The sequence below is a fragment of the Sapajus apella genome, unplaced genomic scaffold, assembly GCF_009761245.1.
Source record: "Sapajus apella isolate SASKATOON/1434 unplaced genomic scaffold, GSC_monkey_1.0 scaffold73, whole genome shotgun sequence".
Classification (NCBI taxonomy): Eukaryota; Metazoa; Chordata; class Mammalia; order Primates; family Cebidae; genus Sapajus; species Sapajus apella.
In genome coordinates, this window is record NW_022437013.1 from 2369369 (window position 1) to 2376775 (window position 7407).

General features: G+C 42.8%; 1 pseudogene; it reads right to left on the reverse strand.

Moving 5' to 3' along the window:
* Positions 1–746: 746 nt before the first annotated feature.
* On the reverse strand, positions 747–2042 carry LOC116531844 (annotated as a pseudogene).
* Positions 2043–7407: the final 5365 nt, after the last annotated feature.

A 7407-nucleotide genomic window follows, 5' to 3' on the forward strand; every position in this document is an offset into this window, starting at 1 on the left:
ATATATATATATATACACATATATATATATACCTAAAAGAAGACCACTCAAATATTTGAATAAAACATTGGCAGAATTGAAGGAAGAAATGAAGAGTAACACAGCAATAGGAGACTTTAATACATCACTTTAAAAAATGAATAGAAAACTGCATCAAAGATCAATAAGGAAACAAAAGACTTGAACAACTCTATAGACTAATGGTACCTAATAGACATATACAGAACTCTTTCCAGCAGGAGCAGAATATACATTCTTCTCAAGTGCACAGAGAACATTCTCTAGAGAAGATTAGGTTACAAATGAAGTCTTAACAAATTTTAAAAGATTGAAATCCTACCAAGTGTCTTTTCTGACCACAACAGAATTAAACTAGAAATCAACAGTCATTGAATAATTGGAACCTCACAAATATGTGGAAATTAAATAACATACTATTATATAACCAATGAGTCAAAGAAGAAATTACAAGAGAAATAAGAAAATATCTTGAGACACACAAAACCAAAAACATAACATACTAAAACTTATGGGATATGGGGAGGAGACAGAAAAACATGGTTTAAAAAAATTTTTTTTATTATCTGGCAGAATCTTTTTAAATATAAAACAGATAAAATACATCCCAACCCTGCAATCTGCCAGCATGCCTTGTTTCTACAAGATGCATGCTAGATAGACCATGGGACTACATAGCAAAGGGTCTTTAAGAGGATTTGGTTGGGAGAAACAGAAAAAGCAGATCTCAGGGAAGCCTGGACTAGCCCAAAAGCTGAGCTACATCCCTGAACACTAAAGCAGTCCTTGTCTTTTCATATCCTCGTATGTCTTCTTATTCACAACATTCCCACTTGAGTCTTCATATTCTTCCTCAGTGTCAGGCTGCCATCATTCTGAAGCCTTCTGCAATTTCAGTTTGGGCCACAAGGAGACAGCATCTTCAATCTGTGTCACATTAGCAAAGTGAGCAGTGTTCGGGTTTCCCAAACACCTCATGCTATGAGCATGACGCCATTCAGTAAAGTGTTGCTGGAAGGCTTTGGGCCCTCAGTAAGTGTAATTTCAACAAATCTCACAGTTGTTGATATTTAGGCCATGAAGCTTATATAGCCAGTAGGGAATGGGTTTACCATCCCAGCCAAGTGGCAGGTTTTGGGGGTTGTAAATGTTCTTGTTCTCTTCATCTTCACTCTCACTCTCACTAATCTGCTCTTTTTCCTCCTCTTCTCGCTCTTCTGCTGTCCTTGCTTGCTTGCATTGTACATTTTCATGAGTGACATGTCACTGTTCCCCCAGAATCTCTACATATTCATAGATTTGGGCTTCTAGAAAAGCAATGTCTTTGTTTCTCTCAGTTTCTTGCTTGGTGCCTTTTGACTTGGGATATTTGGCAAAGAGTTATCAAGTGACTCTAGGGACTTTCCTTTGGTGCTGAATAGTCTCTGGGCTCGCTCTTCTAGAGTCCCACCACATTTAAAGCCTAAAGCTAAGAGAGCAGATTTCAATCTGTCCAAACCCAGAGAGGCCAACTCCTCCCAGGAGGAGAATGCGGAGAGGTCAAGATGGGCTCCAGCATGGGTCAGAGCATTGCTTGTCTCTTTCGGCCAACAAGGAAAGGTCCCATTCTCCCATTTCTTCTCAAACTCAGCCTGAATCTTCCCAAAAAGTTCATTCTGATCTTGGAGAGGCTTCACTCTATCTGTGTAATCCTGAAGGTGCTCAAGCAGCATCTCTAGGTATCTACAGAGGAACACGCTCTTATATTCTACATTCTTCCTTTCTTTAGGAATGTCAAACAATTGGTCAAAGATGGAAAGCTTCTCAGATGCCTTCAGGTTAATGTACTTGAGGTAACAGTCATGGAGATCAAAGTAATGACCATATCCCTCTTCATCTGTGAACTCCACCAAGTTTTGTGCCTCTTCACTTGGATTCTCTCAAGTCTTCAGGAGCTCCTCAAATTCCACTGACATCGGCACACAGATCTCATTTGGGTGCTTCCAGTGGAATTCCTTTATTTACTTGAGTCTATTATAGAATTCAGCAAACTCATTGGGTCCTGCAATGGCATTCAGCTCCTCCTTTCATAATCCACCTTTATCATCATACAAATCCCTCAGGTTCCCACTGACCTCCATATACCTATCTTGTATGGCCTGAATGAGGTGATCAGAATTGATCTGGTCCCAGAGCGTGGACTTCTTAGTGAGCATCTCTTTGGCCATGACTCCATAAGCCATTCCTTCTCCTCATGATAGTGCTGCTGCTGCTCCAGTATTGTCTCCAACTTCTCTTCGCTGTGGCCTCCCAGTCAGAAAAACACCACCAGTAATCTTACTCCCCATAGGAACACCAAATAGAACAACTATCTACACAAGAAAGCGCCTTCAAAAGAACCAAAAATCAGACAAGTAATTACAATACTTGCTTTTACCATCACATCAAAGAAAGAGACACTAAACAAGGTAGGAAAGATAGTTTGAATTGCCTGTACCACCCCTTCCTCATCCCCCAGCAGCAGCCAGATGGTGCAGAGAGAAAATCTGTGTAACTGAGGAAAGAAAAGCACAGTGATTGTGGAACTTTGCTTTGGAAATCAGTGCTGCCCTGTCATAGTAGAAAGCAACACTATGCAGAATTCAACCGGCACCTAAAGGGGGAACATTTAAACCTGCCCTAGGCAGAGAGGAATTGTCCATTACAGCAGCAAGAACCTGGGTCTGGCTAGTCCTACCACCACAGGCTAAAGTGCCTTGGAATCCAAAAGTAACTCAAAAGGTAGTCTAGGCCACAAAGACTGCAATTCCTAGGGAGGTCCTGGTGCTGTGCTGGGCTTGGAGCTAGCAGACTTGGTGTGTATGCGACCTAGTGAGGTACCAGTGAGAGTGGCCAAGGGAGTGCTTGCATCACTCCTACCCCAGACCCAGGCAGCCCAGATCACAGCTCCAGGACAGACTCCTTCTTTCTGTTTGAGGAGGGGAGAAAGAAGAGTAAAGAGGACTTTGTCAGCTGAGCATGGTGGCTCACGCCTGTAATCTTAGCACTTTGGGAGGACAAGGTGAGTGGATCACTTGAGGTCAGGAGTTCGAGACCAACCTGGCCAACATGATGAAAATTCGTCTCTACTAAAAATACAAAAATTAGCTGGGTGTGGTGGCACATGCCTGTAGTCCCAGCTATTCGGGAGGCAGAAGTAGAATCACTTGAACCCGAGATGTGGAGATTGCAGTGAGCTGAGATCAAGTCATTGTACTCCAGTCTGGGAAGCAGAGTGAGACTCCATCTCAAAAAAAAAGGTGACTTTGTCTTGCAACTTGGATACCAACTCAGCCACAGTAGAACAGAGCATCTCACACAGTCTTAATGCTTTAGCTCCCAGACAACGTTTCCAGACATGGGAATCCACTGCCTTGACGAAAAGGACCCAGTCCTGGCAGAATTCATCACGTGCTGACTAAAGAATGTTTGGACACTGAATAAACATCAAGAAAAGTATCAAGATAACTGACTAGAAGCAGCTAGTGTGTTCCATTCTCACAGAGAGAAGAAAAAGTGGTGAATAAATACTACATCTTCAACTGAAACATCCAAGTGGACACAATGGGATTCATCAAAAATAAACTTGGCCCATGGAGAATAAGGAGGAGCAAGACAGGACAACCCTCACCTGGGAGTGGCAGGGAAACAGTGAGTGAGTGAGAGCCCTTGGGGATCCATACTTTTTCTATGGATCTTTGCAACACTGGGCTCAGGAGATCCTCTTGTGAGCTCACCCCGCTGGGGCATTCAGACTGATGTGGAGAGCTACATGGAGTCAGAGAAGAGCCACCAGTCAAGCACACACAGAGTCCCAGGAGCCTTGGATCCTTTGGCATCCCAGCATTAGTGGCTGCAGCTCTGGCAAAGAGGGTGGTTAGGCTCCCTCACATGTCCCCAGGAAAGGAACCAAATCCAGGAGGCTGAGCATTGACAGTCTGTAGGCCTTGCTTCCACTGCATCTCACAAGAGAAGACCTACTGTCCTGGGACTCCAGCCATCCCCTGCCGGGACCCTTGGTCCTATAGCAGCCCTGCACTTACCTGGGATGAGTCTTAGAAGGAGGGATGGGCCACCATCTTTGCTGTCTTTCAGCCCTTGCTATTGTTTCCTTAAAGCTCTGAAAAGTATGTGGTGACTAGGGACTGGTGCAGAGCCCCAGCACAGTGCAGCCACCCCACAGAAAAGCTGCCAGACTAATTTTTAAATCAGCCCCCATTTCCATTTTTCCTCACTGAGTGATGCCTCCTGACTCCAGCACAAGGACACTTCCTCAACCTCAGAGGCAGCACTGCATTTATCTGAGGAAATCCCAGAGTCAACCCACAACCCCTCCTCCATTGCAGCTGCAGTGATACTGCCCTAACTGTCCACAGAATAGGGAAGGAGCAAAGAACCTTGTTGCTATGCTGGCACCTCCAGGACATGGCAGCCACCATATGGAAAGGAGTCCATTCTCTCCTCCCTGTGAGTTCCCAACCCCCACTCTTCACCAGTCAGGGCCCCCAGCTCAGGACTTCAGATCAGCCGCCTCACCAATGGCTAAGCACACCCACTGGTAGTATCTCTGAGTTTCCCTGGGGATGGGCTTCCAGAGGGAACAAACAGCCCTTCTGCCACTGCCACAGCAGTGGTTATACCCCTGCTACCCTGGTCTGGGGAAGAAACAAAAATTCTGAGGGCTTCACCTAGGCTTTTAGCACACCACAGCCACCATACAGAGGTGAGTTAAGTCTCTCTTCACTGTGAGCCTTGAAACCCCCACTCACCAACAAGGGGGGTCCCCGGCTCAGGCCATCAGTGCAGCTGTCTCACCCACTGGCTGAACATTCCCAGTAGCATGGGCTCCATGTCTCTCAAAGGCGAAGCTCCCAGAGGCAACCAAAAACCCCTCTGCCACTGCCGCTGCCACTGCAGTGGTACTACCCTTGCTGCTCTCAGACTGGAGAACGAGCAAAAACCATGAGTGCCTTATCCACATGTCCAGCAAGCTGCAATCATCCTAAGGAGAGTAGACAAGTCTGTCTCCCCAGTGTCCCACTCACCCTGCATCCCAATTGTCACCAGGAAGGACCCCTCCGTCTTGGGCCCAGAGCAAAGCTGCCTCATCCTGATTAATAGCAGCTCTGCATATCTCCAGGGTGTAACCCCAAGTGAAAGACTCTCTGCCACTGCCACTGCTAAGGTCTCCTCCTCTACTGCCTCCAAACTGGGAAGGAATATAAAACCTGAGATTGCCGGGGAGTGCCAACCCAAGATCTGCAACCAGCACTGGAGTGAAAGAGGAGTCAACACTTTCAGAGCACTCAGAGGTAGCACAGCAGCAGCTATGAGGAAATACAGAGGAGCCACAGGACTGAGCAAGAGCCTACCTACTGGACATTACCCTTAAGTGCCACCTACTGGATCACAGCCCAAAACTTCAACACCAAAAATATTTTGCTAATATGCCCCTCCTCTGAAAAACCTAGGACAAGAATTCAGCTACATATAAAGACCCTGCACAAAGCCTTAGTCTTGTGAAAACATTCAGAAAATAAGTCTACTGTCTGCACTCAATTTACACTGCAGTTAAAGGAACACCCATCCACAGATAAAAAAAGAACCATTGCAAGAATGCTGGCAACTAAAAAATCTAGAGTATCTTATTTCACTGAAATGAATGCAGCAGTTCCCCAGCAAGGGTTCTTAACCAGGCTAAAATCGGTGAAATGACAGACATAGAATACAGAATGTGAATATGAATGATGATCATAGAGATTCAGGGGAACATCAAATCCAATCCAAGGAATCTAAGAACCACAATTAAATGATACCAGAGTTGATAGATGAAATCGCCAAAATAAAAAAGAACCAAACTAACCTGATAGTGTTGAAAAACACACTAAAAGAATTTCATAAAGAAACCACAAGTGTTAATACCAGACTAGACCAAACTGAGAAAAGAATATCAGAGCTCAAAGACTGCCTTTATGAAATAAAAGTCAGACAAAAACCAAGAAAAAAGAACAAACAAAACTTAAGTACATAGACCACTGACACTATAAAGCAACCACACAAACAAGTCTGCATAATAACCATCTAATAACATAATGGCAGGATCAAGTCCACAAATATCAATATTAATCTGGAATGTAAATGGGCTAATTGCCCCAACTACAAGGCACAGAGTGACGAGCTGGATAAAGAAGCAAGGCTCAATGGCATGCCATTTTCATGAGACCCATCCATCTCACATGCAATTAAATCTATAGGCTCAAAATAAATGGATGGAGAAAAATCTACCAAGCAAATAGAAAACAAAAAAAAAGTAGGGGTTGCAATACTAATTTTAGACGAAACATATTTCAAACAACAAAAATCAGAAAAGACAAAGAAGGGAATTACACAGTCGTAAATAAATTGATTCAACAAGAAGATCTAGCTATCCTAAATACATGTGCACTCAACACAGGGATACCTAAGTTCATTAAAGCAAGTTCAGAGACCTATGAAGACATTTAGAGTTTCACACAACAATAGTAGGAGACTTCAACATGCCACTGACAATATTAAGACAGATCACCAGTGCAGAAAATTAAACAAATATATTCAGGACCTGAACCTCAACTCAATATTTTACCAAATAGACATCATAGATATCTACAGAACTCTCTACACAAAACAATAGAATATGCATTTTTCTCCTGTGCACATGGCACATACTCTGAAATCAGCCACACAATTGGATGTAAAATAATCATTAGAAAATGCAAACAAAAAATGTGAAATCATACCAACCATGCTCTTGGACCACAGCATAAAAAGAATAGAAATTAATACTAAGAAAATCACTCAAAACCATGAAATTACATGAAAATCAAATAACTTGCTTCTGAATGACTTTTGAGTAAATAATAAAATTAAGTCAGAAATCAAGTAATTATTTGAAAGTAAAGAGAACAAAGATATAACATTCCAGAATTTCATGGACAGAGTTTAGTCAGTGTTAAGAGGGAAATTTACAGTACTAAACCCACATGCAAAATTCAGAAAGATCTCAAATTTATAACCCAACATTACAACTAGAAGAACTACAGAAGCAAGAACAAGCCAACCCTAAATCTAGTAGAAGACAAGAAACAACCAAAATCAGAGCTAAACAGAAGGAACTTGAGATAAGAAAAACCATGCAAAAAATAAACAACTCCAGGACTTTTCTGTTTGAATAAAATTAACAATATACACCACTAGTTAGCCTAATAAAGAAGAAAAGAAAGACAATCCAAATAAACACAATCAGAAATGACAAAAAAGACATCACCAATGACCCCACAGAAATACAAAACACCATCAGTGACTACTATGAACACTGCTATGCACACAAACTAG